This window comes from Sinohyriopsis cumingii, chromosome 12 (genome assembly GCF_028554795.1).
Source record: "Sinohyriopsis cumingii isolate HCF-2022 chromosome 12, ASM2855479v2, whole genome shotgun sequence".
Lineage (NCBI taxonomy): Eukaryota > Metazoa > Mollusca > Bivalvia > Unionida > Unionidae > Sinohyriopsis > Sinohyriopsis cumingii.
In genome coordinates this window covers 31,326,594-31,344,540 of record NC_142972.1, presented here as the reverse complement: position 1 = coordinate 31,344,540, position 17,947 = coordinate 31,326,594, and positions in this window count along the sequence as shown.

The following is a 17,947-nucleotide window of genomic DNA, read 5'->3' as shown; positions in this document are numbered from 1 at the left end:
GAGCTAATCTTTTTAATTTACGCAGGATCAGTAAAAGTGTTATGATTCTTTGGGTTAGTGGGCACGGTCCTAATGTTAACCCTTTAATAGCCAAGTACATTTTTATTGAATTTCATACATTTAAGTGAATACACTTACATTTAAATAGGATTTTGTTTCAGTAATTTTCAAGACTGAATTCAACTTAAAAACGTAGCACATTGTTATATGATTCTAAATAATGCTACACATCACAGACCTGCTCTGGTCGTGCCTTACATGTGCATGACATAACCCAGTAAATGCTCGACAATCTCCAAAATGTAACAAATATACAGGATGGTCCAGCATGAACCAATAACTCTGCAATGGGCCAGATATTGCTACAGTGGGCCAGATATTGCTTCAATGGGCCAGATATTATAGCTAGTATTGTGTTATAAAATTTAAACTGTTATGCTTGAGATAAAAAATGAATTGTACAAATGCTTTAACTTTCTTATGTTGTTATCTGCCTCTCAAAATAGTACACATAAAAAATTTGATACCTTTCTACAATTGTGATTTGATATTTTATTTGCGTTGTTTCCAGTCTGTGATATCCTCATATGGTTATACATATTACATTAACTGAACTATAACCAATTAATAGCAGTTGGGAACACCTATTGTACAGAATGTGAACAGGCAAGAATTACATAGTCTAATCTCTCAGTGTTTAAGATCTAGTAAAACTTATGCATTATGACTACTGATACAATGTATTTCCAGCTTGCTTTTACGTCAGTTCTTAAGTACATAATCCACATTTGATTTTATTTGTCAAATCATCTCTGCCATTACATTCAGCAATGTCAGGATCACTTTAATGCAAAAGATGAAACGTGTATCGCCATTACCAAAATGGCTTAAATCAAAATCTTTTAAAAATGGAACTGTGATTGAAAGAAAACAGGTTCATGTGTTTGTAAATGTGTTTATGTGTGTACACGTTTGTATCAACTAGGAGTGAAGATGGTATTAACAATATTTTGTATGACTTAAATACGTGTATAGCGTTTGGACACAACTGGGGCTGAATAATTTTAATGTTTTTTGTTGTTGTTGTTGCTGTAGGGTTTAACGCCATTTTTCAGCACAAGATAGGCTATACATGGCAGCCAGTATAATTGGTGGAGGAAGAACCCTGGAAAACCCCGGGAAGAACCACCGACCCACGATAAGCTACTGGCAGGCTTTCTCACGTACCAACGTTAGCCGAGGCTGAGACTCGAACTCACGCAGACAGAGGTGAGATGGCAGTGATCCGTAACGGTGAGCGCTTTAGACCACTCGGCCACTCGGGGCCCCTTTTAATGTTTTAATTATGTATCAAACTTGTTGTGAAGTAAACTAAAGACATTTTATTCATAAGTTTACTTTGCACACAATTCTGTTTAGCTGATTAATTATGTGTTATGAGGCTAGTAATGGAGGGAGGGAGGGAGGGAGGTTGACTGATTACCAAGTTTTCTTCCTGGTTACCTCAAATGCTCGACATGTCAAAGGTTATCAAGGTAAATATTACAGCTCTACAAAATAGTGCATTGCTCAGCCAACACCTGCTTTATTAACTGGATCAGAAGAGTTTATGCTCATTATCATTGAAGTCTGTCCTGCTTTAAACAGTTTCTCTTTGGTATACGTATATGATGTAAATAGTGTTTTGGAGACTGAACCCTCGTTCTTATTCTGCTGCAGAGGTGTTCACAACAAACATGATTTACAACATTTCCAAATGTATGTATATTTACTTACGAAAATCTTGTACCTCTGCGCATGGAATCTATGACCATATTTATTCAACTTAGCCTTCTATGTACGTGAATGTGATCAGCAGCAGCTCTTAAGAATAGTTACGGAACATGAGCTATGGTTGTTTTCTAAATGCTGCATGAATCTCTACCCCTTGTTTCACTGAAGTAGAAAAGAAGGGAATTAAATCAGTCAAAACCATTGCTTCAAGGTCGATGTTTTATAATTAGATCATGTCATAATACAGTATGTCAGTGGACCACTCACACGTAGAAAAAGACACTCTATATCAATTGTCTTAGCAGATAACAGTTCTTTAACTTAACGGATTAAAATACAATGAGATTACATATATTTCTTTAAGGTAAGAAACTTGGTCATGGATCTTTCTAAGTCGCTCAGTTTAATAGTTGTAATATTTTCCAGCAAAAATGCTCAGCAATTTAGATTTGTAAGTAGCAATATACTAGCTTGCTATTGTCAGTTTGGAACCTCTTTAATTAATAATGCCATTGTATATATTGCTATTGTCAGTTTGGAACCTCTTTAATTAATAATGCCATTGTATAGATTGCTATTGTCAGTTTGGAACCTCTTTAATTAATAATGCCATTGTATTGATTGCTATTGTCAGTTTGGAACCTCTTTAGTTAATAATGCCATTGTATAGATTGCTATTGTCAGTTTGGAACCTCTTTAATTAATAATGCCATTGTATAGATTGCTATTGTCAGTTTGGAACCTCTTTAATTAATAATGCCATTGTATAGATTAATTGTCAAACAACTGGATAGAATAATACTGGAACTTAGCCAGCAAAACCATATGCTATACACATTAACAAAGGATTGCTCATTGCCAATGTTATGTAAGTAAGTGATAATTCTATGTAGCAAACAGATATGGGAAAAAGAAATAGTATTATTCCCTATCCCACTATCACATGCTTTTATTTCTGTTGCACAAAGTTTAAAGCTTTCTATACTATCTTGCTAACACTCTTCATAAAGCTACAAATGATGGTATCTTTCAAGAACCTTACAATTCAAATGCAGTTTTTTGTCTGTCTGATCAAGATTTGTCAGGTAAATTAAATAAGACTATTTTTTTACAACCTAGATTTGCCCTCATGTAGAATATAACCTACACCTGGTCTAGATTTAAAGAGCTCATGAGCATCAGACTATATTTCAAGTACTGGTTGGGTCAAATCAACCCTCAAGTACTGGTTGGGTCAAATCAACCCTCAAGTACTGGTTGGGTCAAATCAACCCTCAAGTACTGGTTGGGTAAAATCAACTCTCAAGTACTGGTTGGGTCAAATCAACCCTCATGTACGGTTGGGTCAAATCAACCCTCATGTACTGGTTGGGTCAAATCAACCCTCAAGTATTGGCTGGGTCAAATCAACCCTCAAATACTGGTTGGGTCAAATCAACCCTCAAGAAAACCATTCATGTTTTCATCCTGATCATCTATAAATTTGCTGGTCTGAGTAAAAAGTTACCACAAATTCGTCCATGGGCCTTATAGATGCAGATTCTCACATTGAGAATAAATCTGAATTCATGCCCTGCCCTTAACAATCGCCAAAAATTCAACATCGCTTAACATTGGTATGCACCAATTATAAATAACCTTTGCCTCATTGTGCCAACTTGTCAGAACTTGACACAAAGGAAAGGATTTGGTACTTTGTGTGCACAGATACCCAATCAGAAACACGTAAATAACTTGAATGACCTTCGTGTAAGGATAATTTCTGCTAACTGAAAACAAACTTATCTCATATTTCTAGAACATGTTGATTTTATTTCAATTAAAAATTGCAGCTTTCTAAGTATTTTAATGTATTTAAAGTATTTCCATTATAAAAACTTTAATGCCAGTATGCTTTTTTCAGTTGGTATAGAGTTGACTTCATGATTAAATGTTCTCGGGTTCAATACTGGCTCAGGCAAACCTGGATCAGATGCCGAGATGTGTATGTGGGAAATGCCTTTGACCTCTTTTTCCTCTGCATGATATCAATCAAGTACTGAAAGTTCCTTTAAATTGAATAAATTAAACAATCTCCACTTTCGGTCCCGTTTCATTAATTATTTTGGGGTATATTTTCTGATGGTCTCCATGTTTGATGGCATAGTGATTTGTTTATGTGCATATCACAATGAAAGTATGTAAAGATGCAATATTTCACATTTAATCTGTTCTTTCTCCTTAGGTTTTCTAAAGTGTTTTGTTTTGTGATCAATCTCATATTTGACAGTATGCATCTAGATACAGCCTCAATAAAACCATTACAGTATACATCTAGATACAGCCATGAATAAAGCAATACAGTATGCATCTAGATACAACCACAATAAAATCATTACATTAAGCATCCAGAAACAGCCACAGTAGAGCTACTATAATATGCATCTAGATACAACAACCATAAAACCATTACATTATGCATCTAGATACAACAACCATAAAACCATTACATTATGCATCTAGATACAGCCACAATAAAACCATTACATTATACATCTAGATACAGCCACAATTAAACCATTACAGTATGCATCTAGATACAGTCACAATTTTAAATCATTACATTATACATCTGGATACAGCCACAGTTAAATTATTACAGTACGCATCTAGATTCAGCAACGATTAAACCATTACAGTATGCATCTATATACAGCCACGATTAAACCATTACGTTATACATCTCGATACTTACACGATTACAGTATGCATCTAGATACAGCCACAATTTTAAATCATTACATTATACATCTGGATACAGCCACAGTTAAATTATTACAGTACGCATCTAGATTCAGCAACGATTAAACCATTACAGTATGCATCTATATACAGCCACGATTAAACCATTACGTTATACATCTCGATACTTACACGATTACAGTATGCATCTAGATACAGCCACGATGAAACCATTACATTATGCATCTAGATACAGCCACAATAAAACCATTACATTATACATCTAGATACAACCACAGTTAAACCAATATAGTATGCATCTAGATACAACCACAATACAACCATTACATTATCCATCTAAACTGGCCCAGTGGCCTAGTGGTTAGAGCGTCCGCCTCGGATACAGGAGGTCGTGGGTTTGATTCCCGGCCGAGTCATACCAGAGACTTACAAAAATGGTACTAACAGCTGCCTCTCTTGATGTTCAGCATTATGAGGTTAGTGTTAGAACTGGTCAGTCTGGTGTCAGGATAATATGACTGGGTGGGACATCATGCTACATGTCTGCGACATGATGCCCCAGTGCTAGACATCACTATAAACTGCCACATTGCAGACATCCTAGCAATATGACTGAAAAATTGTTAAAGCTACATTAAAAATCAAAATCACATTACATCACATCACGTTATGCATCTAGATGCAGCCATAATAAAACCATTACATTATACATCTAGATACAGCCACGATTAAACCATTACATTATACATGTAGATACAGCCACGATTAAACCATTACAGAATGTATCTAGATACAACCATGATTAAACCAATATAGTATGCATCTAGGACACACGGTACTAATTATATGGAAGAACTGTGAACCAGTCTAGAAATGGGTGAAGAAATAAAAATAATAGAGTATTTAAGGGTTTGGTGGTCCATAATTGGTTAATGATGAAAATTAAAATTTTAGTAAAAGTATCTTTTGAAAGCTTATCCTATCTGTAATTTTTAAAAATTATAGACAAAATTCTATTGATGCAATTTTAGTATTTTTACAGGCTTGGCTTAGGAGTACTCAGTAATGAAAGTAGCACCTGATTCACTTGGTGCAGAATCAATAACGTGTGTTTCATGCACATGTAGATTTACAAAATGCCGCGGCTCATATGGTGTTCTCCACACATAAGCTTGCACCAAGGATAGTTGTGCATGGAGACATGTAAGTCTGATCATCAGCACCCAGAAATTTTAAGCTATTGAATTTTGAATATGATGGTTTTCCATATGTTTACTATGGGAGTTGAATTAGTCCCGTTACTCCTCCAGATACAGCCAGGATTAAACCATTACATTGTACATCAAGATAAAGCCACAATAAAACCATTACATTACACATCTAGATACAGCCATGATTAAACCATTACAGTTTGCATCTAGATACAGCCATGATTAAACTATTACATTATACATCTAGGTACAGCCACAATAAAACCATTGCATTATACATCTAGATACAGCCACAATTAAACCATTACAGTGTGCATCTAGATACAGCCACAATAGAATCATTACATTATACATCTAGACACAGCCACAATTAAACCATTACATTGTGCATCAAGATATTAAAGCCACAATAAAACCATTACATTACATATCTAGATACAGCCACGATTAAACCATTACAGTATGCATCTAGATACAACCATGATTAAACCATTACAGTTTGCATCTAGATACAGCCATGATTAAAACATTACAGCATGCATCTAGATACAACCATGATTAAACCATTACAGTATGCATCTAGATACAGCCACAATAAAACCATTACATTATACATCTAGATACAGCCACAATTGAATCATTACATTATACATCTAGATACAGCCACAATAAAACCATTACAATAAGCATCTACATACATTCACAATTAAACCAATATACTATGCATCTAGATACAGCCACGATTACACCATGACGTTATACATCTAGACACGGCCACAATTAAACCATTACATTATACATCTAGATACAGCCACAATTAAACCATTACAGTGTGCATCTAGATACAGCCACATTAGAACCATTACATTATACATTTAGATACAGCCACAATAAAACCATTACATTATACATCTAGATACAGCCAAATCAAACGATTACAGTGTGCATCCAGATACAGCCACAATATAATCATTACATTATACATCTAGATACAGCCACAATAAAACCATTACAATAAGCATCTACATACAGTCACAATTAAACAAATATAGTATGCATCTAGATACAGCCACGATTACACCATTACATTATACAGCTAGACACAGCCACAATTAAACCATTACATTGTGCATCTAGATACAGCCACAATAAAACCATTACATTATACATCTAGACACAGCCACAATTAAACCATTACATTATACATCTAGATACAGCCACAATAAAACCATTACAGTGTGCATCTAGATACAGCCACAATAGGACCATTACATTATACTTCTAGATACAGCCACAATAAAACCATTACCATAAGCATCTACATACAGTCACAATTAAACCAATATAGTATGCATCTAGATACAGCTGTGATTACGCCATTACATTATACATCTAGAAACAACCACAATTAAACCCTTACATTGTGCATCTAGTTAAGCCACAATAAATCCATTACATTATACACGCAGATACAGTCACAATTAAACCAATCCAGTATGCATCTAGATACAACCACAATAAAACCACGACATTATACATTTAGATAAAGCCACGATTCTACTATTAAAGTATGCATTTAGGTACAGCCACAATAAAACCATTACAGTAAGCATCTAGATAAAGCCACAATAAAACCATTACAGTATGCATCTAGATACATCCACAATTTTAAACCATTACATTTTACACCTTTATACAGCCACGAAAAAACCGTTACAGGATGCATCTAGATACAGACACAATAAAATCATTACATTATACATCTAGATACAGCCATGATTAAACTATTAAAGTATGCATTTAGGTACAGCCACAATAAACCATTACAGTAAGCATCTAGATACAGCCACAATAAAACCATTACATTGTGCATCTAGACACAGCCACGATTAAACCAATATAGTATGCATCTACATACAGCCACGATTAAACCATTACATAATAAATCTAGATATACCACAATAAGACCATTGCTTTATAAATCTAGATACAGCCACAATAAAACCATTACATTTTACATCTAGATACAGTCACGATTAAACCGTTATAGTATGCATCTAGACACTGCCACGATTAAACCATCACATTACACATCTACATACAGCCACACTAAAACCAATACAGCATGCATCTAGATACAGCCACGATTAAACCATTACACTATGCATCTAGATACAGACACGAGTAAATCATTACATTATGCATCTAGATACAGACACGAGTAAACCATTACATTATGCATCTAGATACAGCTACACTAAAACCATTACAGCATGCATCTAGATGCAGCCACGACTAAACCATTACATGATACATCTAGATACAGCCACAATAAGACCATTATTTTATAAATCTAGATACAGCCACAATAAAACCATTACATTTTACATCTAGATACAGTCACGATTAAACAGTTACAGTATGCATCTAGATACTGCCACGATTAAACCATCACATTACACATCTACATACAGCCACAATAAAACATTACATTTTGCATCCACATACAGCCACAGTTTGACTATTACAGCATGTATCTAGATACAGCCGCGATTAAACCATTACATTATACATCTAGATACAAACACGATTAAACCTTTAATTTATATATCTATATACAGCCACAATGAAAACTATTACATTATCCAAATACTTCCACAAAAATATATTACAGTATGCATCTCGATACAGCCACGATTTAACCATTACAGTATGCATCTAGATAGAGCCACGATTAAACCATTACATCATACATCTAGATAGAATCACAATGAAAACCATTACATTATGCAGATACTTCCACCAAAATAACATTACAGTAAGCATTTAGGTACAGCCATTATTAAACCATTACATTATGCATCTAGATTCAGCCAAAATGAAACCATTACTGAATGCATCTATATACAGCCACGATTCAACCAAAGTTGTTTGCATCTAGATACAGCCACATTAAAACCATTACAGTATGCATCTCGATACGGCCACAATAAAACCATTACATTATGCATCTAGATACAGCCACGATTAAACCATTATAGTGTGCATCTAAATACAGCCAAAATGAAGCATTACTGTATGTATCTATATACAGCCACGACTCAAATAATGTTGTTTGTATCTAGATACAGCCACATTAAAGCCATTACAGTATGCATCTATATACAGCCATACCAAAACCATCACCGTATCCATCTAGATAAAGCCACAAGAAAACCATTACTGTATACATCTAGGTACAGTCAAAATAGAATCATTACATTATGCATCTACATACATCCACGATGAAACCAATATAGTATGCATCTACATACAGCCACAATGAAACCATTACAGTATGCATATTGATGCATCCACAATAACACCATTACATTATGCATCTAGATACAGCCACAATAAAACCATTACAGTATGCATCTTGATGCAGCCCCGATTAAACCAATATAGTATGCATCGAGAAACAGACACAATAAAATCATTATAATACGCATCTAGATACAGCCGCAATAAAATCATTACAGTATACATCTAGATACAGCCATGATTGAATCATTCGGTATGCATCTTGATGCAGCCACAATAACACCATTACATTATGCATCTAGATACAGCCACAATAAAACCATTACAGTCTGCACCTTGATGCAGCCACAATAATACATTCACTTTTATCATACGCAGAACAATTCGATGTCATTACCAGTATCACTGCATTCCTGGTATACGGTTATTATTGTGAGGAATGTTACCAATGCCCTTTCTTCTTTTTAGATTTTGAATGCATGCAAGGCACCAGCATTCACATTCCTAATTTCTGCTTGAGTCATCGAACGTGCGAGAAGTGCATCAAAGAACCGATCTTTTGTCATTGCCCTCAATGTAGCAAGATTCCTGAAGGACGTGAAAAAAATCTTTCGGGGACAAAACACGCTGACCGATTTCGCCCAATCGACCTTAGACCCTATCGACGACACGTGGAGTCAAGAGGACATCGAATGTTGCAGAGTTTGTCATCGCTAAGGCTCACGATTTATCGGGATACGATGGACAATTTCTTCTAAAATACTTTACGGAACAAGGCACCGAACGTCCTAAAGTCACTTTAAACGGAACCAAACTCATTTCCATGCAAGTGGGTCAAGTGCAGTTTAAAGATTCGATGAGTTACTTTACCATGCCTTTGAGTCGAATGCCTAAAACGTTTGGAACGACAGAAATGGTCAAAGATTATTTTCCGCACTTTTTCAATACTGATGCCAATCAACATACCGTTCTACCCCATTTGCCTGATGCTCACTATTACGACCCCAACAACATGCACACCGAACAACGAGAAGCTTTCTACACTTGGTTCTACACTGACGCTTTGGTCCCCTTCGCCATTCAGGAAGAAATGTTAAAGTATTGTCGGTCAAACGTGGACATTTTACGGCGATGCTGTGGAAAGTTTCGAGAATTATTCATGGAGCTAGGAGGAATCGACCCCTTGATAAAAGCCTGCAACACTGGCAAAGCGTGTTCCTTATTGTACCGCAAATGATTCATGCCTGGGAATACCCTGGCTGTCATAAGCCCTTAAACGACCAATTTTGTCAAGCGTCAATACTCGGTCAAAGCTCTACGCTGGTTACATTACTTGTGTGACAAGGAAGACAAATGGATCCAACATGCTCGAAGCGGAGGAGGTGAATAGACCATTGGAACGTATTCCGTGTCTTATGTTACGTGTTTAGGCTCGAAAAAACAGTAACACAAGAAAGGGTGAAAACAACCAGCTTTGAAAAATAATTTATTTCCCTGGACAAATACTGTAAAAATGAAACAAATAACTTACGGTTTCAAGAATCAAATCCAAAAGTGATCCAAGAATAAACCACGAATAATATTTTAGAAGACCTAATAATAAAATGTTCTAATGAATTCAAGTTCGAGTCCCGACGAAGAATCCTAGATGGCAGGCGATGACGCATGCTGTAACCTATACTGTGTTGAGCTTTACAGTTCCTTGTAGAAACACAATAATTAATCCTCCGCGTTTGGAAATCTAAATACAAATTTTAAGAAATGTCTTTGTTCAAGAAATCTGTATGAGCACAAAATATTTCCAGAGAAACTAATTAATCTTTTAAAATCCAAAAAATTAAAGTAAAACTCAAAACTCAAAATTCAAAGCTGGTCACAACAGAAGAAAACAACTTGACATCAAGTATTTAAAAGTCCCAAAACTCTGAGGTCTCTCTCTCTCTCTCTATAAATATTACTATTAATACTAAGTATTTTGCAATTTGGAAATGCCTAATTGCGAAATAGAGGATCACGTGAACATGTTTACATATAAAAATCACGTAGCCCCTGTATGTCCTTGATAAGAACCAATCGTTTTAATCTGAGAATAAAAGTTATTTACTTGACCCTCAAACAAGGCCAGGAACTAAGTCAAAAATAGAAACAGTGTTTCTATTTCTATTATTAGGTATTTATGGAAAGATTCGGGTTAAACTGTACGGCATCAGTCGCTAGAAATGTCACAAATACTTGCTCGTGTCTTATAAGCCAGTCTCAAAGAAGTCTTGCGATGGTTTACGGTGACATCACGTCAATTACTGCAAGTCATCATTCACATCCCTTTTCAAATCAAATGTGTTTTGATAGAAACAAAGAAGGCTTGACGCAACTGGCTGATACACACACACACACACCCGATCGACACTCAAACCAAAAAGCAAATCATTTTGAAATCTGGAAGTTGCAGTTCTCTATGAGGTAACATCATTCATTTTCTCTGAAAATGGGATTCCAATGCTCCCAAAGTCATCCCCAAGAAAAAAGCCACGCCCCGATCCAAACGGACCCAGAGGAAGAAAAGCCCTGGTGTCAAGATAAGGTCACAGAACCAGAAAAAGAAAAGTCCACAGAAAAAGAAAAAGAAAACCCCCTGAAGAAACAAAAACACCCCAGAAAACAGCTTCTACTCGCATGAGAGGTACTGCAGTGGTGACCGTGTCTCCAGTAGCCTCAGGTTCTTCCACTTCTCCATTGCTGGTGATGCCAGCCAACCCCAATTTAACACCCGTTCTTCCCCAGCTGATGAAAAAAAATGGAAACCCGTGTCTCCAGGAACTTCTCTTCCAGCGGTGACACCCTCCTCCTCTTTAGCTGCTGTGGCAGCTGTTCACACAGTACATGCCCCCATTATCAAAGTCCAATAAAGATCGGGGATGTTACAGAGTTTACTGGATTCATCCAAGCAAGAACTGTCCAGATTTAGTCCGTTGCGAACACTTCCACGCCGAGTGTTGCCTGTTGTCAAGTTGATACGACGTAGAAACAATCAGTGGCTTCGCATTCTACCTCTATAACAAAAACCTTGTACCATCCGATAGGTATCAGTGTTTTTATGATCTTGAACACACAAAGATGTCACCTAAAAGAAGTGCACACCACCACCATCATCGTTCTCCTGTCCAAACAGAAAAAGGAAAAAGAAAAGGACAGTCTCGTAGTTTGACCCTGCATCCGAAATATGCTTCGCCAATCATCGATATCACTCCCAGAAAAGGCAGTCGTCCAAATAAAAAGATGGGCAACCCAAAGGGAGGATCGTTTGGTGATATAATCAAAGAGGTCGTCAAAAAGCCTGGTTACAAACACTTCGACCTACTCCAAAAATAAACCCCCAAAAATAAGACAAAAGGCGGGTGGGCGAGTCGTCGACGTCAGTGTTATTTGTGTGTGCTCCTGAACAAACAAAGATGTCACCTAAACCAAGTGCACACCACTAACATCGTCGCTGTCCTGTCCAAAAAGGAAAAGAAAAAAGAAAAGGACAGTCTCGACGTTTGACCCGGCATCCGAAACAAAGCTTAGGCAAGCATCGACGTCTAGCCCAGAAAAGACGCAGTCGTCCAGCAAAAAAGGAGCAACCAAAGGAGAGGATTGTTTGGCAATATAGAAAAAAATCGTCACATTTTTGTTGAAGCGATTGTTAATGAGTTCTGCAAAACGACTGGTTACAAACTCGTAGGCCTACTCCCAAAAAAAGATAAAAGGTTGTGTGCCACGTCATCGACTCATGTAGTTTTTGTGTGTGTCCCGGAACAAACAAAGATGTCACCCTCCAGAAGCCATCCCTCTTCTAAACCAAAAGGAAAGAAAAGGAATGGACTTCCTCCTCGTTTAGCCAAACATTGGGACGTGTTGTCCGTCCTGTCCAAAGACGTTCCACCCTAGCGAAAAAACACATTCAAACCACTTCCAAAGACGTCGTCGATGCCGTGTGCGAATGTTGTCTGAATTTACTGAAAGGAACGATACCTTTGTCTCAACATTAGAAAGAATGCTTAGTTAAGCATCGATACGTTCTTCGCCAAATGGTCCAAAAGAAAATATACATTCGTCAAAAGTAAAAGATGCTAGTGCAAAGCGGTGGATTTGTGCACCTGTTCTTAGCACCCATACTAAAAGCCACATTGGCACCCCTGAGTACAGTACTCATGGGAGGTGCTATTTTACAAGGGATAGGTCAAAGATAACAAAGTATCAAAAAGATAAAAGAGATCTCTGGGGCTAAAAGATCTCAGACGTGACCTTTAAAATCTGATAGAAGGAAGAAAACTGAATTTATTGCCTTACAAACGATGGATGGAATTCCATCGTTGGCATGGACAAGAGACCCCACATTTACTTCTCAGTCCTCATTTGACCGAGATGTCCCAGTTATAACACGAATTACAATCGTTGATGGATCTCAGCGATTTGTCAGAAACGGAAAAATCTCAACGGTACGGTCAAGTATTGCTACGACTCAACTCCTTCATCAGAACGCTTTAGACAAAACAGCTCTAGCGACTCTGAAATTTTTTAAGGCTTTGATGAAAATCCATCACCACCACCACTACCCCGAGTGACCAGGACAGAAAAAGGAGAAGAAGAGTGTCAAACTCCGCCAGAAAAAGTACGCAAGTTAACAATAACACCTACATACAGAATTGGTTGGGTTAAAACAATGATGACAGCCCCTTCTTCCTCAGAAGATAAAAGGAAAGAAGTGAAGACAAAAGTTAAACAAGAACTGATTTGTCATGTTCAGAGATCCTCCGCGACACCTATTGCTCGTCGGACATGTAAAACCTTACATGCCAAGAAAATACCACAGAAAGAAAAGAGTAGCATCAGTGAAGAGTGGGTGACCTATTAAAAATAGCCTGGTGCAGAATGTGTTAGCCAGCATTTACTATGATCCAGCCCATCCTGAGGGTTACGGAGGAGATAAGGAATTGTATCGTACTGCCAAAACCCGACTCAAAAGTGTCCGTTTACCTCAAGAGCAGCCAAAAGTTACAGGAACAAGCCACGTACATCTTATACAAACCCATTCGACGAAATTTAGGAAATACCACATTACAGAACTAGTACGTAAATGTAATGGCGACCTAATTCTCCCAAAAAAAATATCAAAGGGTTAAAGTGGGGAACCGACCAAGACACGCTCGTAACGCTTTACAGAGCCCTAATTAGGTCAAAAATGGACTAGGGGTGCCAGATCTACGCCTCAGCCAAAGCAGCCCTCCTCAAACGATATAATCCAATCCAATGCATTATATATATATATATATATATATATATATATATATATATATATATATATATATATATATATATATATATATATATATATATATATATATATATATATATATATATATATCCAGGTTCACTTAAGAATATTTCCAAAGAAGAACTGCAGATCCTCACCACTGAAACACAACTAACACTGAGAAGAGAAGAACTTACCCTAAGATATGCAGCCAGAATCTAGCCATCCCACAAGAGACATCATCAACAGATGCAATCTCCGGTTTAGGCAGAGACTCGTTACCCACCCACCCTCAGAGAAAAAGATCCATACACTAAGGAAACAACTAAATATTAATAGCCTTCAATTGGAGCTCATTCAACACCCAGACCCTATGCCATGGGCATGCAAAAATCCAAGTATAAACTATCTAACAACAACCTTTGGCTCTAAACAAGACCAACCGCTAGACATACGATCCAAATTTCTAACAATAATTGACAACTCCTACAAGGAATTTGTCAAAATTATGTGTACAATTCGATAACTGTCCTTGTCCAAGAATTAATTTAGAGCACGAGTATTTCCAGGGGGAAATAATCTCTTAGAATCCAAATAATTTGAAGAAAAAATAAAACATTCGTTTCAAACTGGTTACGACAAAACACCTTTAAGTGTCAATGGTTTAAAGCCCGACTGCCCAAATTATCTATAGAAAACAGATATACACTAATTTAAGACGCAAAAACAGATTTCTGTATTAGGGTCACACGATCGCCCTTCAAGAACAAGATAGAAGCTTTTTACATGCCTAAACATCACGTGCTCCCAGTATGACCTCGATTTTACTGTATGAATCTTACGCTGAGAAAGAATATATATAAAAAATTGTTTACTTCAACTTTCACTGATTTCTGAATCAAGGTCAGGAACTAGGTCAGCATTAGATACAAAGTTTCTATTATTAGTTGTTTATGAAAAATAGTCAGGTCAAGAAGAACTCAACTGATTTTCTGGAAAATGTTAAACCCAGTAAATAAAGTTACACTACAATAGCATGTAATGGAATTTAAAAAATTCTAACTAACAAATAAATAATTAAAGTAAATCAAATATAAATTAAATCAAATATAAATAACACATTCAACTTAAAAAAGAGAGAGGAACCAATTACTCATACTGTTCCAATACCGAGGATCTGTAACACGTATTCAATATTTGCCCTTGATCAAAAATATTAAGGGAAAGACTGATCAGTTCTTTTAAGACATTGCCTCTCCCTTCTCCTATCCTGAATTACTATATTAGAACAACCCAAACCCAAAGCTAATTAACGAATCCATGCTAACTTTTCTTCAAAGAGATAGATAAAGAAGGACAAATCGAATGCCATCTCAATAAGCAATGCAATATAATAATTGATACCACTTTATAGCTATATATTATATACATTTTATAATTTACTTACCCCTATCACCCTCAACACCACCCTGTTCGTTTCAATAATAACTCAAAATTAAAACGGAAATCACACCCAAAATGAATCATATAACTGATCCCGCTTCCATACAGGCGGCTATGAATTTACTAGACGCCTTTATGAATTTTGCCTGAGAGGGAAGTGGGTGCAGTGGTGTCATACGGTATATCACCCTAGATGGGGTGGTACCAGCCTGCGCGCGGGCCGATGCTACACCTGCATCTATTACCTACTACGACACTGCAGGCGGCGTTAAAGGTTTGATTCGTTAGGCAATGCAATACGACTGCAGGTATCCCTAAGTGGTCGGCAGCCAATCCATCCCAATTTCTTCCAAGGTCAACTACTAACAATTACTTCCTCCTTTCTTCTTGATCTCGTGATACAGTGGATCGTTAAAGCATGAGCAGACAAAACTGACCCACTAAACTTAGTATAAGGTGGCTTAAATCGCAGCCATCAGGACCAACTGCACAATGCGGCAACGATTCAACTAACTAACTTACTAAGTATAGCGTAAGACCCTATATTAGCTTTATACGGTAGCTAAATACCCAACGCCTTCAGGTCCAGCCGCACGATGTGGCACCCACACTAGTTAATCAGGATATATAACACAAATTTAGATTTATAAGGTGGCTAAAACCAGCCATCAAGTCCCCCCGCACAACGCTAAAAACGTTAAATTCAAAATTATTTTCCCTAATTATTAACTCATCAAATAAACGCCCAATAAAACATCTTAGGTAGATCCACTATGCCACCACTTCCACTAAAAACAGCACAAATAATGTTTTTCAAAACTATAAATACGGCAAGACGACATCATTTACCTTTCAGAAAAAGAGAGGCAAAAAGAAAAGATCCCGGATGTACAGCGCTTTCCTCACATAAAGTCCTACCATCCATTCCACTGCAGGACATCTTGTACCTGTGTGAGTGCGTGTGGGTCTATTCCTACTCACCTCATGTCCCGTGGGACATTAATATCTCGAGAACGGAAAAATCATTTACCACTCGGTGTATGCATTAAAGCGTTGGGGGACGCGGCACTATTCCATCACCCTCGAAAAAAATCAATCAGCCCCCTGTGGACGCATTAACCGGTTGCGCATGCCCTAGTGGTGATAATGCGACATAAAACCAACTAACGTAACATTCTCGGGCAGTGGACATTGAGCTGGCAGGACCGGTTCACCATAGCATAATGAAAGAGTGTAGGCGGGAAGCAGAACACGCGTGCTGCACATGCGACCAGTCATTTATAAGAAGCATGGTCAAATACATGTTGTAGTATTCTGCTGGAGTCGAACAACCCATCATTCATTAACCACACAAATGCAGAAGGTGAAGACAATTTGCACGAGGCAGCCATATATAAATCTCCGGTTTTTACGGGAAGCAACTTAAAAGCACAAGAGAACCACTGCAAAAAGAGAGGCAGCCAGTGTGAGGTAGCCACCAGAAATATGGGGTAAAAACTGACGGCACTAACCAGTGTGATGGCTGTACCGAAGAATGATGTGGCAACTTTAAAGTTTGAAGGGAAGCAGTAGCACAAGGCGTCCACGGAAACAGAAGCCAGAGAAAGAATGCCACCTGACAACGGCTAGAGTGAAGCCAGTCATATACCAGTGCAGCCAACTATCCGGACGATGCAATAACTGCAAGGAACCAGTTGTTTGAAGAGCAAGACTTACGACTGCCAAATTTCCTGAATGTATGTGGTTTTCATTTTGGCTTGAAAACCTTTTGATAAAATCTCTTTTGTATAATTCCGATTTGATCCTTTATCTCCACCATCAAAATTATCGTTTAACATTGCGTGATACAAAAACAATATGAGTCACTTGACATAACTGATTTGAAATGGTTTGGAAATGTAAAGTACACTATGTATACTAAATTCTAATTCATCAATGATAACGTCAACAAAATTTGTTTGACTTGTCGATTTGGTTAATTGCACAGGTGGTTTACACATTATTGGTTATTAATTGTTCATTAGAGTAACTGGACTTAATTTGATAAATAAAAGTACGAACTGGCGTTCCAGGGCTCCGTTGCGCTTGTGCCTTCTGCCGGGTCCCTTACTTCCCTGCCTCTCTCGGACATTTTTGTACTAACCGACAGACTGTGGAACTATTTCCACCCGTCTAAGCTATC